Source organism: Vigna angularis, chromosome 3 (assembly GCF_016808095.1).
Source record: "Vigna angularis cultivar LongXiaoDou No.4 chromosome 3, ASM1680809v1, whole genome shotgun sequence".
Lineage (NCBI taxonomy): Eukaryota > Viridiplantae > Streptophyta > Magnoliopsida > Fabales > Fabaceae > Vigna > Vigna angularis.
In genome coordinates, this window is record NC_068972.1 from 6,872,618 (window position 1) to 6,892,969 (window position 20,352).

The following is a 20,352-nucleotide window of genomic DNA, read 5'->3' on the forward strand; positions in this document are numbered from 1 at the left end:
TAAAAGAATATTAACTCGCATCAAAATGAAATATGGATAACGATTAAAATAAAAAAATATTACGTATTCATAATAATGAAAATAAATTATTTGTAAGAAATAAAATTTATAGGGTTGATGTTCAATAGAAATGGTTTTAAAAATAATAAAAGATAAAGTTCTATTTTATCTTTAATATATAAATTTATAATTTTAACTATTTGATTTTATTTTGTAAATTCATTGTTTCTCTAAGAATTTATTTATCATATTTTTTTTATTTTCTCTTTAAATTTATGACTTTAATTCTTGTTTTTTATTTCTTAGAAGTCGTTTTATAGAAAATAATAGATAATGTGATTTGATGATTGACAGAATCATTAAAAGCGCACCCAAACTCCTCTGAACGGACGCTAGGTGTCAAGTAACGAGGATTCGAAAATCAGATAGTGGAAGGCAGATGTCGACAGATGAGCGGACGTTCGTTTTAAGCAAAACTGAGTTTTTAGAAAGTTTACGTCACACTCTCTGCATGCATCTTCTTCTCCCAAACTCTGAAATTCTCATTTCTCCTCCTTCTCTCTAAAAGTTCTCCCTTCTCTCTACCAAATCTCACATTTTCTCTTCTCCGATCACCGTTCAGACACCGTAGAAGCACTTTCGGCGTCTAGAGCTTCAGACTGAACCAAACGGTTTCGGGTTCTGAACTGGTAAGTTCTTCTTCTCGTTAACCGTTCGTTATCTGGTACATGCACACCATGTTCTGGTTGCATGATTTCATCTCGTCTGAGCCATTGTTGGTTTTCTGTTTGGTTAGTTTTTGAAGAACTGTTGAGCGTTGAGGGTAGAAGGAATTTTAGTTAGACGAACCTTAATTCTGCCTCTAGGAACGTTCGTTCACACTCAGAGGTAAGGGAAGCTTATTAATTTAATTTGTATGGTTATATGTATTGCATGAACGTTCGTTGAATGGATGAATTAATATGAAGTATGATTTTTGATATGTCTGACTATATGAAGTATGATTATTTGCCATGTTATGGGTGTTTGATCTTATGATAATCAATATTTAGAAATGAGTTGAGATAAATGATTTTGAAGTATGAAATTTTCCCTATGAAAGTGTACGTTCGTCACTGAACGGTCCTTGACCGTTAGGTTTTTCTATCAAACTTGGTTAGAATTGGATTCTTTCATTTGGGAATAATCCTAGTTGAGGACGAGCGTCTTAGTTTCGAAATCCTGTGCTTGAGCGTTCGGCCAAGCATAGTTGGTTCTTGGTATTCAGTGATAAACTTAAATATGTATATATGTATTTGTATATTTTAGTTTATTATTAAACACTACTCCAATAAGTATCTTATTATATTTATCAAGATTTCTAATATAAGTTTAGTAGTGCTCGGTCTTACACCAAGCGCTCGTACTGAGTAGTGCTCGGTCTTACACAAAGCGCTCGTATTGAGTAGTGCTCGGTCTTACACCAAACGCTCGTTCTCTTTTCTTTTATAATCTATCTTGATGAAAATAGCGTTCGTCCAACTTCGATAGAGTTCTCTCTCTACCGTGCTCGGTCATTGACTGACATTCGGTTTTCTTGATGTGAATTCATATAAGCTAAGTATTTATAAGCGTACGGTTTCATCATGTGAATTCTTCTAAGTATTATTCTTTGAAGTGTGTGTATTCATTGGTTTCGGCCTAGAGTCTTAACACATGGCATGGTCTTTGCGGTGTTCGGTTTGAGCTCTCAAGAGTCAGTTCATTTAATTGGCTCACTTTGTAAGTAACGTTCGTTCTAGTCGTTCTTGTGATATATGATTGTACTCGTTTCTTTCTCAACCCGATATTAACCCTCTCGATCTTAATCCGTTCTAGAACTGGAGACCTCTCGGTCTCGCTCCAAGTGTTCGGTCTCGTTCTGAGTTAATGTTGAACGTTCGGTATTTTGTATCCCTACGGATCTATGTGCGAAATGTTTAAGTGAGATGACTAATAAAGAAAGATGAAGAGAATATGATATGGATGAAATGTTTTGGATTATGGACGAGCGTTCCGGGAAGGAACGACTCATGAATGAATATTGAAATTGGTAAAGTATGAATGTGGTCATGCTAAGCTGGCGGTTCATCCTAATGTTCTGTGAGTACTCGTCCTCAAGTAGAGGAGGGTAGGTCATGTGTGTGAACGGCAGGAGGTCCTAGTCCTTATGGTTAATTTGGACAGATAGGACTAACCTCGGGTGGTAGCTGTTGAGGGCATCCCAGTTACTACATCATCCGGGTGCACGAACGTCGTAGCTACACAGATTTCATACAGTCCAGACAGTCAGTCTAGTATTAGGCTTTGTATGAACGAACTATGAACTATCTTGTTTGTTTGATTTTGTGAAATGTATGTTTATACATGAATTAAATTACATAAGCTTACTCTGTGTTTCCTGTCTTGTCATGTTATGTACGTTCGTCTTTGTCATTGCAATGATCATCCGTGTGGATGTGAGCAGAAGGAGACGTACTGCTGGAAGATACGCTGGAGGAAGAAAACCTAGTTGAGGTTGAAGTGAAGACCGAACCGTAGGACGTTCGGTCAGTAGTTTAGTTTAAATGTAAGGTGGTCGTTCGATCACCTTCCCCTTTTGATTTTTTGACCGTTCGGTATAGGTTTTTGTAAACCGTTCGGTCAGATCTTCTTAACCTGTATAGATTAAGTTTGTAACTCTTTCTGTAAGGCCATTCGGCCATAAGCGTACGTTCGACTCTAGTGTAAGACTGATCTGAATTATTATTGAATGTGATTATTCTACTATATAGTTTTAAACTGTATTTTTGGGATGTTACAATGATACTTTTGACAAAAGTTTTCTTTCATTTCATATTTCATATTTTTGTCTACATGTAGGTGTTTAGAGCTTGCATGCAAAATCTAAAGTATGTCGGTTAAATAACTTATTTTAGTCTAAGTTGGTAATGATAATTTTTTGTTTGTGGATTAGGATTTTCGGTTAAATAAACATTTTTTAGTCTAAGTTGGTAATGATATTCTTTGTTTGTGAATCATGATTTCCAAGAACACATTAAGACTTTTCTTGTTTGGTTTAATTTATGTTCTTCTTTGAAAAGCATAGGATAAGCAACAAAGGAAGTTAATATGTTTATGAGTTTGGTATAATTGAGAAGTTAATTCAAGTTAGAATTTATAATTTATTAGATTATAAAAACATAGTTGAAGATGAGTATCTTTGAACTTATCAAGTGTATTGAACGTGAAAGAATAATTTGTGGAAGAAATTGGTGTATGTTGATATAAGTAAGGATATAATTTAGTTATGAGAACTGTAAATTGTTAGATAATCCAACATAAATATGTACCAAAGGAGTAGTTATAATTTTGTTGTATTATAATATTTTTATCACTCAATTTTTTATGATAGATTTCAAGTAATCTTAAATTGGTGTTGAATTGTATTTTAACTTTGTATGGTGAAAATTAGATAACATATATGAATAAGAAAATAAGCATTTGAAACTTGTTACAATTATAGTTTTGGTTTAAAAAATAAGTCGATGGACTTTCTATATCTATTTTGAAGAAGTTGCATATAATGATAAATTCTTCATATATTTGCTCAACAAATGTAACCTCATTTTTACTTTTGTTCTCTCATCACATATACGTTTTTTATGTGTTCTCTTTATAAGATTTTCGTTATATCTTCTTTATCTCTACGTCCATTCAATTTGTTCTTTTCAAAATCCAGTCACACCCTAGAAGATGTGGAAAATTGTTTTGAATGAACAAGATTATCTTAAGAGCTTTTAGGAGTTGGAAGCTTTTTTTCACTTCTAGTAGTTCTTGAGAATATAAAGTGTAATAAAAGGAAAGCTATCTTAGATAGTCCTAATTAAACGATGTTGGAATAAAGCTTCTTCTTTCATGAAGAACTTATGTTACATGTGTATTTGGTAATTTTCAGATGTGTGTGCATCTAAGGTTCTTTTTAAACAAATAATAAAAAAAAATAAAAATATGTGGACGACTTGACTCCATTAAATACATTAATTTTTTTTATTGATTTTGATTTTAAGTAGTATGAACGCACGACTCTATAGCTAGCGTACCAAAATGCCAACGGCGTGATGCAATCTTATTCATGTTTCGACATACCTAACTCTATTATTCTTTATAGACAACTTTACTGTTTATTTATATAATTACCGTATATAAATATATATATATATATATAGGGGTTTGCTAACGCGCGTACGCCTGTTTTTCAGTTGGTACGTTTTAGCAATGTGTAACGGGTTTTAGTAGACAAAAATATCCTTATATATCATGGATTCTAAGTTTTAAAGTTAAGGGTATTTTAATAATTTTCATTCTCAAAACTAAAAAAAAAAAAAAAAGAAACCCTCAAACCCTTACTCACCTCTCTCATTCCTCTCAACCCTTTCTTTTTCATCTTTTTCACTCCAATCTTTTCTCTGTCATCCCCTACTGTAGCCCCAATTGAAAAAATAAAAAATTTCTCTCAACCTTTTCTCTTTCATCTTTCTCACTCCAATCTTTTCTCTGTCATCCCTACTGTAGCCCCAATTGAAAAAATCAAAAATCAAAAACACTTGTTGTTAAACCATCTTACAAAAAAATTATTTTATAATGAGTTTTCATCTTATAATTTTTGTCTTATCTAATTTTATCCAATTTTCACAAGCATAAAAGAATTGGAAATTGACCTGGAAAAAATCAGAAATACTCGTTGTTAAACAATTTCTTACAAAAAATGATTTTATAATGAGTTTTTATTTTATGATTTTTGTCTTATCTAATTTTATCTAATTTTCACAAGCATAATGACATCAAAGGAATTGGTAATTGGCCTTGAAAAAAATCAGAAACACTCATTGTTAAACAATTTCTTACAAAAAATGACTTTATAATGAGTTTTCATTTTATAATTTTTGTCGTATATAATTTTATCTAATTTTCAGAAGCATAATGACATCCAAAAGAATTGGTAATTGGCCTGGAGGAGTTTTTTAGAGATGATGATTCTGCAGATGATCAAATTAGAGAGGTTAGTGAAGATGTTGAAATTGAAGAGATCTTGAATGAACCTTTGCCTGAAGGTGAATATGTCAATGACTCAACTCTTTACAAAGGCAAATTGTTTAAAGGCAAATGTTTTTTATTTTTTCAATTGGAACTACAGTAGTGATGACAGAGAAAAGGTTGGAGTGAAAAAGATGAAAGAGAAAAGGTTGAGAGAAATTTTTGATTTTTTCAATTGGGGCTACAGTAGGGATGACAGAGAAAAGATTGGAGTGAAAAAGATGAAAGAGAAAGGGTTGAGAGGAACGAGAGAGGTGAGTAAGGGTTTGGGGGTTTCTTTTTTTTTTTTTAGTTTTGAGAATGAAAATTATTAAAATACCCTTAACCTTAAAACTTAGAATCCATGATATATAAAGATATTTTAGTCTACTAAAACCCGGTACACATTGCTAAAACATACCAACTGAAAAACAGGCGTACGCGCGTTAGCAAACCCCATATATATATATATATATATATATATATATATATATATATATATATATAAGTTTTGTGGAACTGAAAATTTCTTATAAAGTTAGGTCTATTGTAAAAAGATGTTATCCAACTAATCACAGATGTGAATTAGTTGCACTCTTTTATTTCTTATTTTAATGCGTTTACTCGGTTGATGCGGCAGGTCGCTTTCGTATTTATCACGTTCCGCGTCTCTACATTTGCCCAGTAATTTACCCAAAATTTCTTATCTCATCTTTCTTTTTCTTTAATCAATTTCAATATTCAAATTATGCATTTTTTATAGAGTGCGGCTCACGCCGGTGATTCTTACGAGTCAGCAAAATGATTTAAATGTTTGACTTACACTTAAATGTAAATTCAAGAGCAATTTCCTATCATTTAAAAATCAAAACTGAAGGAAATATTGCTTTTGGCACTACATTTATGAGTACTTTAATTTATGCATAACCCATTCTTTTCTGAAAAAAATATTATATATATATATATAATATAAATATAATACTTCGTACACATCAAATATATGTTATTTTATTGTCATATTATTATTGAAGATTTTAAGTTATGTTTTTAGATCTTAATTGATAGTATAAAAAATTAATATCGTATAAAATTTAAAGTAAAAAAAATAAAATAATAGTACTTATTTTTGTATAATATATGTATTCAAAACATAAGTTGTTGACGTAATCATGTCTTTACCGACAAGTCCATAAAAAGGTAGTTCATACACATTAATCTTTGACAAATGATTTTGAATACTCATGGAATGAATTTTCTTCGAGTAATATATATATATATATATATATATATATATATATATATATATATATATATATATATATATATATATATATATATATATATATATATAACTTGCTTATAAATTTATGAATGCGATTTTTTGGTCTAATGATGTTTAGATTTTGGATACAATTTACATTTTTTTTGTTATGAGAAACAAACATTTACATCATATTTTACACTATTGATGAAAAAAAATTATATCTATATATTTTTTAAGTATAGAAAGATCAAAATTTAAAATAGAAAAATAAAAATCGTTCTATATTTTAAAGATTTATTTTATAATATATTTGGTTTAAAACATAATTTTGGATTTTTTTTAAAAGATAATTTTAGATTGAGTTGCTTTTGTAGTTCATATTTTGTTTCCGTCGTGAATCTTCCACCTTTTCTATTTTGTTTCCTTTTTTCGAAAACAGAATCTAAAATTGACAATGGAAACTTTCGTCGTTATTTTTAAGTAGAGTCTCCCCTCATTTCTAATTAAAAACTACTGTTACTAACTTTATCAAAGATTTTCACAACTTTTTTTAATCATATCTTTTTAAAGAAATAATATATTTATGACGACAATATGTGGTTTATGCTAGTATAAAAAATACGCGTACCGTTAATATATTGTATGTAAATTCAAATAAATGTAAAATATGAAATTATTTCAAAAGATTAATTTAACTGATAAATTTTATTCAGCGAAAAGAATGCTATAATTATATCTAAATGCAAGTTTAAGTTCTATATTAAAAAAAATTAAAAAAAATTGAACAATATATAAAAAAATATAAAAATAAAAACATATAAAAGAAAAAAAAAACAAATAAAATATAAAATATAACTGACTTTCCTTAGTGTATGAAGTTTATGAACAGAAAGGGTGGGATGAAAAACTCCTCGGGATTAATTTTTGAGCTATTTTTTTTGTGAAGATACGAGGTTAATTTGGTGGTAATAAAAGGAAGTTCAAGGAAGAATAAAATAAGTAATAAAAGAATTAACAAAAAATCCTATAATTTATGCATAGTTATTGGTTAAAATTAGAAAGTGGATTTAAGCCAACACACCTCTTCACGCTGAGGTATAGACATTGTAGGAAGGTTCAACACACACATATACATAGATGTGTCCATAGATATAAGATATTGTCTCTTTTAGGCCAAACCCTCATAGATTTGCTCAAAAAGGCCTCTTAACAATGAAGATATGTTATGTGTATATAAACTCATGTTCCTCTCTTATTTTATCTGATGAATAGACATCTCATGCGTGATAGTAGAAATTAATAGGTGATTCGATAGCAACCCGACAACGGATGAAAACAAAAATGTTCACTTAAAACTCGCTAGGATAGGCTCTAACCATGACTCTGATACCGAATTAGAAAGTAGGTTTAAGCCTAACTTAATCCTACAAAACTGGCTTGTAAGGTGACTTAATATTTTACTTTAAATAAGTCAATTTGCATTACATGTGCTGATGAACATGTTGTATGTACTTAATAACATATTTTCAAACTTCATCAGAGTGTAAAAGTTGGTCGGACCAACCACAAGCACAACGACTATAACGATTAAAATTAGTCTTTTAATTGAACATCATTTTAAAAACTAGATAGAACAAAAATGAAAAATAAGTTTAAATCAGATTAATTTAATAAGAAATGATAGATTCAAATGTAACTATAAATTTTATATTGAATAAAAATAAAAAACTTAAATGATATAAAAAACATAAGTTAAAAGTAAAGTCAAACTCGAGTCTCATAATATTGTATCTCTTTGATTCATCACTGAGTTATAAATATATAAGTACTTGTGAATAAAAATAATAATAATTTAAACAATTAAGAAGAGGATAACTTGATAAAATTGATTGATTATAAAGCGATGCAAATTAGAAGTCAGCATTGTCGGAAAGGAAATGGAAAAGGGAAAAGGATAACTTGTAAGTGTATATTTGATTTCACCACATATCAAATTAGTAATAGATTTACACTTCAAGAAAACATAAATTTAATTTCTCAGTCAAATAAATTGGAATGTTATTAGTGTTAATTTAGTTTGCTCTAATACGACAAAAAAAATTAATTTAAAAAAACTAAAAAATATGTAAAATTATTTGTAATTTTTATTAAATAACTATTTAAGCTCGTATACTAACAAATATTAACTAAAATAAATATTAAAAATAAATAAGATTAGTATTGATTTAACCAACAATAATTTTATTTTTTAATACTCATATTTATTTAACTTAGTGTCAACTAAATATATTAAGTATAAACAAAAAGTAAAATAAATAAAATTAACGTAAATTTAGTACACATTAACTTTATTTAATTTTAATATTTTTTTTATTTAATTAAGGTTGGTTAAATATAAATAAAAAATTAAAATAAGTAAAATTAGTGTAGAGTTAAAATAAGACTAATTTTATTTATTTTTAGTATTTTTTAATTTGAAATTAATATTTTAAATTAGCGTTTATTATATATTATTAATATTATACTTTTTTATTGAATATGAATAGTATATTTTTTTTTAATTTAAAGATTTAGATTTATACTATGAATCTTTTTATAATTTTCTTTTCTTATTTTCTATATAAATCTCATATCACACTCATTTTTATTTATATTCATAAATCTTTTAACACTCTTATCTTTCATCCAGACCAAATCGTTACAAGTAATACAGTGATAAGTAAAGTATCGTTCTCCTCAGGGAATTTGTGTTACGTTATTCAATTAAAATTTATTTATCAAAATCAATTTGAACAACAAAATATAAGTGAATTAATAGTCTCAAAGTATATGACAATTTAAAATTGAAATTAAAATTTAAAGAAAGCTTCATTGGAATTGACTTCATGACCACATTACAGTAACTATTCTGAGCAATATAACTTGCGTTCAAACATCAACATCACAGTATCTTGGTTTAATTCCTTAAAACAAGTTCTAAAGAATTATGTTCAATTATTAATTCCTTAAGTAATTAAACATAAACTTTGCATTAAGAACGATGTTATTGATGACCAGAAGAATTGCAACTATTCCTAGCATCTTTCCTTCTGGTTGCTTTTCTTGCGTTAATACTCAAATTTACTTCCCAGTATAATTTAAATATAAAAACAAGTTTATTTTACTTCCGTAAAATAAAATAAAAAGTAAACAAGAAAAGCATACGAACACAATTTATATTGAACAGGAAAGATTACATCAAATGTCAGCCATTACAGTCAATTCCAACGAATAAAAGTTTAGCCTATCCTAGACATCACAAACGTACTCATTTCTGCAATTCCTTGCATGATGTGCAGTCTTGATGTCTTCAGAGAGGTCTCCTTCTCCAGAGCAGTTCTCCAGTCTTTTTTTTCTATCTTCGTGTCTCTCTCTCCTCTCTATCCTCCAAAGCACGTCTTTTAAGAGACAGTTTATTTCTCATAAAACTGCTCCATTCGCTCAGCGCACAGAAGCAGATTCGCTGTGTGAATTAAAATTAATTCAGCAATCAACTGCACCAACTCGCTAAGCGCACAGCCTCTGGTGCGCTGTGCGAATTCAAGACTTGAAATCTCCAAACTGGCATGATTCGCTCAGCGAACCAATGGTGGTGCGCTGTGCGAATGTATTCTCCTGGCTCTGCGAATTTTGCTCCTGCTATGCGAGAATTGGCTGACAAATTCACTTTTGTACAACTTTTCCTGAACAATATTTTACAACACAATCTACTTCCTATTACGACTTTTCACTGAGTAATAACATGAATAATTACAAAATTGAGATCCTTTATAAGTGTCAAAACATCTGTTTTTCACACTTATCATTTACCCCAGACTTAGAATAAACAAGGATACAAGCAATATGTTCTTTATGCTCTCTACTTTGAGTTTGTTTAATTTTGAATTGAAGAAACTTTTAGGGTGATGGAAGTCTAGATGAGTAAAATAGTATAAAGTAGCAGTAAAATAGTCTAGATGAGTAGTGGCATTGCGTGTAACCAATAAATCAAAATGCTTATAGAAGAATCAACACAGAATGCGATGGTGATGTGGAAAAGTAACATGAATGACAAAGCATCCTTAGATTTTTCTTATGTTTTGAATACAAAAAGAGGTGGTTGAAAAATTATATTAAAAGATTGACTTAGTAGCTGCTCTAGTGACTGTAAGTTGCTGGTCACAAGGGCTTTCAGTGCTCACATTTCTGGAAACTTTTCTCCAAAGCTAGTTGTAGTAGCAAATACTTTAGGATGTCCAAAAGACACTCTTTTTTCTCTTTGGGAACATATTGAAGACTCTTCAATAATCCAACTAAATCCTCAACTGTGAAATTTAAACACTGGATACATGAAATTCTTTAGTTTGATTTCAATAAAGTGCTAAAAATCTTTCACATATAATGTTGCATATAGATATCTACCATGGGTTTTCAATTACTTGATATTATATTCTTTTTATGATGACATTGTACATAAATTAAACACTTTATACAATATTTTTTTTCCTGAAATGAATAAAATAAAGTAAGTTATTTCACCTACTGACAAAAATATTTTAATATATGCATAATTAAACACTTTATACATGTTCACATAGCACTGACTTTTAAATGCTCTATAAAAAAAATAATGTTTTTATGTTAAAATGAATAATTTGTTTTAAATCAGCCCCCTTTTTTTAGATGTGATAAAGGGTTAATTTCTTTGGAAATATATGCTTACTAACACTGGTTGAGGAGCATAAGGGTGGGTTTTGTGGTCTACATATTCTTTTAGAATCAATGAGAATTGAAATGATTTTTAATTTATTTTAAAACTTAAAATTTCAATAAATATTAGATATATAATTAAATATAATAAAATAAATTGATATATTTTTAGAAAAAGAAAATTATGATATTTATTTTATATTCTATTTTTTAAATGTATATCTCTTTTTTATCTATAGTATTCTATTTTATTTTTGAAAAAAAAAAGTTATGCGAAAGTCAATGTTTCCCATCATTTCTTATTTGTTGTGTTTCATTTCTTATTTATTGAAACAATATCACTTTCTTTTACTCATTCACAGGAGCATGCAAAAAGTATTTATTTTATTTGCATATATTTGTAAAACAAAAATTTAAATAGTTATATTCTATAATATTCTCATTCTTTTACACTCTAACTAATTTAAGTGTTCTTGTTTTTTTAAAATGTTTTTTTTTCTTTTATGAAATTTTCTTTTAGAAACATAAAATGAAATATTAGTTGTTCTATTTTTATTATTAATTTTTCAATATTACTTATTTATAACATTTCAAGTTTAATAGTTTATTATTATGAAATAAAAACGTTATAAAATTGATAAAATAAAATAAATTGTCTCAACACATAAATATATAGTATTAATATAATTATCAAAACTAAATAATGATAATAATAAAATATATCTAAAATAATTAGAGTAAATTATTAGATGACAAAGGAGAAAACTTCGTTGCATCAATGTACTCCACCATATCACACCTATATTTCATTTATTCGTATCAATATGGTAATCATCGCAAAAGAGACAAATAAAAAACACAAGAAACAACAAAAGAAATGACAGGATAAACTACTATGCAAAGGAAACACCACAAGATATTTAATCATATTAAGTATTAGCTCAACATTGATAAATTACAATAACTCATATAAATACAATAAACAGTTGACATTATACCCAATTATCTGGATATATGTCTTTTGACAAAGAACTTTACTATAGGTGTACACTTATGCTAGTATTTATATTCTAAAGAACCATAAACACACGATTTATCATCGTACTACTCACAAGGTTAGTTCTCTTAACTACTCACAAGATTAGTTCTCTTAGCCTCTAGGACTAAAAGTCCAAGACTAGGACCTCCTACCATTCTCTCTGTCATCTTATCAAAGATTATATAAATAATTATCAAACAGTCAAATTTGAAAAACAAAATAAGCATACAAACTAATACTCCAAGGTGGTGCTCACCGCTAACACCAATCCTATGATTTCAGTTATTCAATGACGAATAGAGAAGGAGAATCCTTAGAGAGAAGCTAGATAACTTTAAAAAAGTAATTTCTAACAAAAATTTATATTTTAAAATAATAAAGCTTGTTGATAACAAAATTATTTATATTAGAATATTTTAATATTAAAATAATCAAGTCTTATTATACTTTTAAGACTTGATTATTTTCTTAATTTCTTTTTAGATTTAATTTTCCGGAACGCACTAAATTAATTTTGGAAATATTTTTCCGAAATATAAGTGGAGTTTTTGGTGAGTTACAGGAGAAATTTGATAAGGTGCACTAAGAAACTGCCTATGGTGGATTACATAATTTGGGTATTGTTTTGTCACCCTTTGGGGTTACTTTTCAAAGCACCTTTATCCTATTTGCACGTCTGCTACTTCTATTTTCACCTTCTTATGGGAAACTTGTGTTTGAAAATTAATTTAAGAAAAAGTGAGTAGATACTTCCAAAATCATTATATGATCTAGTATTTTTAATACATTGTAAAAATTAATTTCCGTAAAGAATTGTGGTAAAGGAGTAGTTTATGACTGTGTAAGATACATAAAATATGAGGGGTGTTGCTCCCTCTACCACCACACATTTCTCCCTCCACCTCCTCTTTATTATTTTGTCCTCAGTAAAATTTTATTTTTAGGTTATTATTTTTTAATTTTACTCATTCACAACCTATTTCATTAATAACCTATTCTACCCGTACATGAGTAAAATACTTTTCTTTCATTTTAACATTATATTTCTTCCTCTCTTTCTTTCGTCGTTGTGACATAAAACCCTAAAATAAACCTTGAAATAAAACCCTAAAATAAAAAACGTAACCTTTAAACAGAGGTGACATCCTTCAACGGATTTCAACATCCTTCAACGGATGTCAACATCCGTTTAAGGAAAAACGGATGTCGACATCCGTTTTACCTTAAACAGATGTTGACATCCGTTGAAGGATCACGATGGTTGATGCTCTGGACGTTCCTCGATGTTCCTCCACACCACGACGACGACGCTCCTTCACACTACGACGGCAATGGAAGCTTTCAAACAAAAAAAAACTGGGAAGAAAAAGGAATGGAAGTGTGGGAGGTGGGGAGGTGAAACGAAAATGGGGAAAGGAAAAAAGAGTTCCCTGGGTGGGTGCTGGAAAAGTAAAATTAGGGTTTCAAATTATTTAAAATAGGATAAAAGTAAAAATCTTTTTAACTTAAGGATATAATTGTATTTAAAATAATGTGGGGAGGTGGAGGAAGTATAGGGTGGTAGTGGAGGGAGCAACACCCAAATACCAGGCAACAATAGTATTTTGGAAATATAAAAAATAAGACCCTCTTATATTCTTATAAGCCTATAAGCCCAACAACTTGTTGGGCTTTATTTTCCTTCTTGAATGTTAATCTAATACTTATTTTTGGTTTTAAATTGAAAAAAAAAAATAGGAAAATGCAAAATTTGCCAAGGGGCTTAATTTTTATAAAAGGAAGACGCAGAGGTTTTGTTTGTTGCATTGCATGGTCGTTCAATTTTGTTTCAGGGATGAAAACTTGCTGAATGACAATTTGTCAGGCCTCAAAAAACGTGCGTCCACGTGGCGGCTGGAGAGCGCGCCACCTCAGCAGTGAACATGGCCGACAACAGTGCCCGACATCCACTGACGGACGCCAGCTGCCGCGCGTCCGGGTGAGTCAGCAGCGTCAGTGGAGCACCGACTGCCAGACTGTGAACGTGCGCTCGAAGTGGTGGATTACACGTGGCGATCGCAGAGTGGACGTCCGGTAGTGGAGAACAGTGTGTCGGCCAGACTGAACGTGCGTCGGCGATAGTGGAAAACACGTGGCAACAGTGCAGTGGTCGACCGTCCGGAGTGGGCTGGTGAAGTGCGATCTGCCGAGCTGGAAAGTGGCTGCCAGAGTAGATGAGCGTTCGGCGGAAGTGGGAAACTAATCAGAGATTCTGAACTTATTCCCCACTTCCCCTGCACGGACCTCTCTTCTACATTTCTGAAATCTCAAATTCTCTCCTCCTTCTCTCTACACCTGAACCTCTTTCTCTCTCTAAGATACCAACATTCACCCCCCTCCATTCTAGTACTCCGGCACTGCTGCAGGACACTCGGCGACAAGAGCTTCCAAGGAGAACGTTCGGCTAGTGAAGCTGGTAAGCCCTCCCTTCATTCTGACGTCCGTTCTCTGTGCATGAAAACTCAGTTTTGAGTTGTACGTTCGTTATTCTCTTTAAGTAGGAGTAGTTCTAATTTTGGTTTTTGGGGTTCGCTCGTATAGTGGATTAACGAGCGTTGGCTAGTGGATTTTGAGTGGAGAAGCGTCTGTGTGCGTCTGTGAGCGTTCGGTCATTTTCCAAGTAAGGGAAGCTTATTTGATTTAATTCATGTTGTGTGCTTCGTTTGAACGTTCGTTGTTAACTGTATGAGTATAATGCATGATGTTATTGTGATTTTATTGTATGGACGTTCGTTATTTGATTGAGTAAAATGCATGATTTTTGATATAACTGGAGTACATGAACGTTCGTTATTTTGGGTGAAGTGAGATAAATGAATTTGCATGATATGGGTCGTATGAAATATGAAAGTTAATGATGATATGAACGTATGAAACTATGAGATTTTGCATAATGAAGAATGAACTGGAAATGTAAATGAATATTGAATAAGAACTTCCCCTATGATTTTTACGTTCGTACTGAACGGTCTTTGGAATGGGATTCGTTCATTTGGAATGATCCCTGGTAGAGGACGAGCGTCCTCATATTCCACTGCCTTGTTGAGCGTTCGGCCAAGCTTTGTTGTATCTGGTATGTTTGAAATAGTCTATTTTCGTTCGTAAAATCTATTATTTAAGGTTATTAACGTTCGGTCTCACACCTAACGTTCGCATCAATTAGCGTTCGTCCAAATGATGCTCTGTTTGAAATGAGCGTTCGCCCTTTTGTGTGCTCGGTTTTAATGGGAGCGTTCGTCCATATTGCAGTTCGGTCTTACACCGAACGTTCGTTCAATATGGGGTTCGGTCTTACACCGAACGTTCGTTCAAAATTGGTGTTCGGTCTCATACCGAACGCTCGTCCTAATTGCTGTTCAGTCTTATACTGAACGCTCGTTCTGTTTGGTGTTCGGTTTTGCATTGAGCGTTCGTTCATTTAGCTGATTATCAAGGTAAATAACGTTCGTCCGAATAGCCATTCGCGTTCGTCCTATGAACAGTATATTATTCAGCCATTCGCGAACGTCATTGAAATGCTGCCGTTTGTACTCTGATTTGAACGAGCGTCTTTTTGGGTCTCGGCTCACAGCGTTCGTCCTCGGTCTTATTGGGGACAGAACGTTCGTTTTTAATGGCTTCCTTATGAATGATGAAAATGATTATGGAATGATGACTAGTGAATTATGAATAGTGAATGATGAACAGTATATGAGATGAAATGAAAATATGAATACATGATGAAAAGTGAATGATGAACAGTATATGAGATGAAAGTAAAGTTATGAATGTTGAACGAGCGTTCCAGGCAGGAACGACTCATGGATGAAAGTTGAAAGTTGTAAAGTATGACCGTGGACAGACTTAGCAGGCGATTCGATCCTGATATTCCGTGACTACTCGTCCTCACATAGATGGGGTATGTCATGCGTGGGAATGGCAGGAGGTCCCCGTCACATAACAGTAATTTGGACGGAACCGTCACATAACAGTAATTTGGACGGAACGGACTAACCTCGGGTGGCAGCTGATCAGAATGCCAGTTACCACACCACCCGGGTGCACGATCGTCGTAGCTACACGGGAATTTATACAGTCCGGACAGTCAGTCGTGTTGAGTTTAATTAGTACTTACTTTACAGTATATTGATATGTGATGAATGAGTGCGTTGAAATATGCATGTATGTTGAATTGTTTACCTAAATTTGTATGTTGATGCATGAGTTAAATTACATAAGCTTACCCTTTCGTTTTTCCTTGTGTTGTCTCGTTTTGTACGTCCGTCTTGTCATTGCAATGATCATCCGTGTGGATGTGAGCAGAGAGAGACGAGCGTTTGGAAGAGGCGCTGAACGAAGAGAATCTGGTAGAAGTTGAAGTGAAGACCGAGCAGTGAGACGCTCGGCTATTAGTTGTTGGTGTGAGTGGTCGTTCGACCTACTACTCGTTTTCTTTTAATAATCGACCGTTCGGTAATTGTCCTATGTAAACTGTTCGGTCAGGTTTCTTGTACGTTCGGTTTTCAATAGTAACTCTTGTTGTAAGACGCGAGGCTTGTCGTCGTTCGTTTCTTTAAAGTTGTAATACTGTACTCAAGGACGTTCGTCCTTGAGCGTCCGTTCGTTTCAAATTTTGTTTTTAGTGAAAAACTGTACTGAATTATTATTAAATGTGATTTTTCTGAATTTATAGTTCTGACTGTATTTTTGGGATGTCACATTAGTGGTATCAGAGCAGTTTTGTCCTCTTAAGGACACTGTAGGTTATGAGTACACTGTGTTTTTGCTGTGTGCTTAAATTGCGTTCAATGAGTTATTTTCGACTCTTTCAACAGGACTAACGTTCGTTCCTTTCTCCGTTCCAGAGAATCAATGGCACCTAGACTTCCTCCTCCTCCACCACAGACCAATGAACATGATGTGCCCAACAACACTAGATTGTTGGAATCGGTGATCGAAAGGCTACAAGAGCAGAATGTTGTTCTGATGCAGCAAAACGCGACTAATTCACAAAATCTCGTAGCTGCTCGCGCTACTTCTGAAATGACTCAGAGGCAGCTGATGGAGATTCTTGCAGCTACTAGGGGTACGCCAGGAGCATCTGCTTCAAACACTACTCATCAGGCTGAGTGGAGTTTGGAAAACTTTCTGCAGCATCGTCCAGCGAAATTTGATGGGAAATGCCTTCCTGACGAGGCAGACCAGTGGCTGCGTGACATGGAGCAGATCTACCATGCTAAGAGATGTCCGGACGAAAACAGGTTGGCGTTCACTGAGTATCTGTTGACTGGAGAGGCCAGTCATTGGTGGTCAAGCGCAAAGATGTTGCTGACGGACTCTCACAGTCCCATTTCCTGGGAAGTCTTCAAGGCTAAGTTTTATGAGGAGTATTTCCCTGATAGCGTTCGTTACGCCAAGGAAGTGGAATTTCTCCAGTTGGTACAAGGTGACATGACCGTTTCTGAGTACACCAGCAAGTTCAAGCATCTGGTCCGTTTCAACACTATAGCTACCAGTGAAGAATGGCAGTGTAGGAAATTCGAGAACGGGCTGAGGAGTAATCTGAAGGTGCTGCTATCCAGCCTATGCATTAGGTCTTTTCCTGCAATGGTTGAGAGGGCCAAGGTATTGGAAAAGAATGTGGCCGAAGCAAAGCAACAAAAGAAACAGCAGCAAGCAGCTAAGGGATTGGTCATGTCCAAGCCAAATTTGAACCGAAATAGGGTACCTTACGCTCGTCCAGTACAGCCACCGAATTCAAGTGGGTCTCAAGCTTTGGTTGTTGCCGGACAGTCTGGGCAACGAGGGACGGTCAAATGTTTTCAATGTGGAGGACCCCATTTCAAGTCAGTCTGTCCTCAGTTAACTGGAGGGAAGTATTGCAACCGCTGTAGAAGAAGTGGTCACTGGGAAAGCAAGTGTTATATGGACAGACGTGCGGCAATGACACCGCCAAATGCTGGGAGAATGCAACAAGGAAGGGGTGAACGAACGCAGGCTGTTGGTAGAGTGTATGCGATCACGGGCGCCGAAGCTGCCAGTTCAGGTACGTTCGTCACCAGTATCTGTTTATTATTTTGGAAAGCCTTGTTGTGTGTTGTATGATTCGGGGGCGACACACTCCTTCATTTCGAAGGCGTGCGTTGGGGAATTGGGTATAGTCGAACGCGAGATGCAGTTCGACTTGGTAGTATCAACCACAGCGGCTGGTGAGGTTAGGGTGTCTACAGTATGCTTCAAATGTCCTATCGAGAGTGAAGGACGTAGTTATAAGGTGAATCTAGTCTGGCTCCCCTTAAGGGAATTAGTATTCCCGGACAAGTATGAGGTAGAGTATCCGTGATGCTCAGTCAACTAAAGGAAGACATCGTGGAGGGCGTCAGTTGGTTTCTGATCATGACGCATTCGGACGAACGATTTGAAGGTTTGAGTCGCGAGTGATCGTTCAGTAAACTGAGTGGAGGACGATCGGTCGCGGATGAATTCTTTGACGTAATTCCTGATGAAGTGCCAAACGCCTTTGTGTTGATTTCTGGAAGGGGAAAAAGGTATTAACAGGACCAGAGCTCATTCAGCAGACGACCGAGAAGGTAAAGTTGATTCAAGAAAGGTTGAAGACGTCCAGGAGTCGACAGAAATCTTACGCTGACAAGAGGAGAAGACCCTCGGAGTTCGATACAAGAAGTCATGTTTTCCTTAGACTGCATCCGACCACGGGAGTTGGAAGAGTTGTTCGACCCAAGAAGTTGTCTCCCAAGTTCATCGAACCTTATCAGATCTAGAGGAAGATCGGGCCAGTCGCGTACGAGTTATCTTTACCACCTCAACTATCTAATCTTCATCCAGTCTTTCATGTTTCTCAACTCTGGAAGTACGTAGCCGACCCTTCTCACATCTTGGAGTTAGAAGATATTCGTCTTCGTCAAGATCGTACACTGGAGATGCAGTCGGTACGCATTAAAGATAGCAACACCAAGTACTACAAGAGGAAAGCAGTCAGATTGGTGAAAGTCGTCTGGAACGAGAAGACAGGCGACTCTACTTGGGAGGTGGAAGGTGCTATGAAGGATTTGTATCCCCATCTATTAGAGACTCAGTCCTAATTTTCGAGGACGAAAATTTTTGTAGTTGGGGGGAATGTCAGGCCTCGAAAAACGTGCGTCCACGTGGCGGCCACGTGGCGGCTGGAGAGCGCGCCACCTCAGCAGTGAACATGGCCGACAACAGTGCCCGACATCCACTGACGGACGCCAGCTGCCGCGCGTCCGGGTGAGTCAGCAGCGTCAGTGGAGCACCGACTGCCAGACTGTGAACGTGCGCTCGAAGTGGTGGATTACACGTGGCGATCGCAGAGTGGACGTCCGGTAGTGGAGAACAGTGTGTCGGCCAGACTGAACGTGCGTCGGCGATAGTGGAAAACACGTGGCAACAGTGCAGTGGTCGACCGTCCGGAGTGGGCTGGTGAAGTGCGATCTGCCGAGCTGGAAAGTGGCTGCCAGAGTAGATGAGCGTTCGGCGGAAGTGGGAAACTAATCAGAGATTCTGAACTTATTCCCCACTTCCCCTGCACGGACCTCTCTTCTACATTTCTGAAATCTCAAATTCTCTCCTCCTTCTCTCTACACCTGAACCTCTTTCTCTCTCTAAGATACCAACATTCACCCCCCTCCATTCTAGTACTCCGGCACTGCTGCAGGACGCTCGGCGACAAGAGCTTCCAGGGAGAACGTTCGGCTAGTGAAGCTGGTAAGCCCTCCCTTCATTCTGACGTCCGTTCTCTGTGCATGAAAACTCAGTTTTGAGTTGTACGTTCGTTATTCTCTTTAAGTAAGAGTAGTTCTAATTTTGGTTTTTGGGGTTCGCTCGTATAGTGGATTAACGAGCGTTGGCTAGTGGATTTTGAGTGGAGAAGCGTCTGTGTGCGTCTGTGAGCGTTCGGTCATTTTCCAAGTAAGGGAAGCTTATTTGATTTAATTCATGTTGTGTGCTTCGTTTGAACGTTCGTTGTTAACTGTATGAGTATAATGCATGATGTTACTGTGATTTTATTGTATGGACGTTCGTTATTTGATTGAGTAAAATGCATGATTTTTGATATAACTGGAGTACATGAACGTTCGTTATTTTGGGTGAAGTGAGATAAATGAATTTGCATGATATGGGTCGTATGAAATATGAAAGTTAATGATGATATGAACGTATGAAACTATGAGATTTTGCATAATGAAGA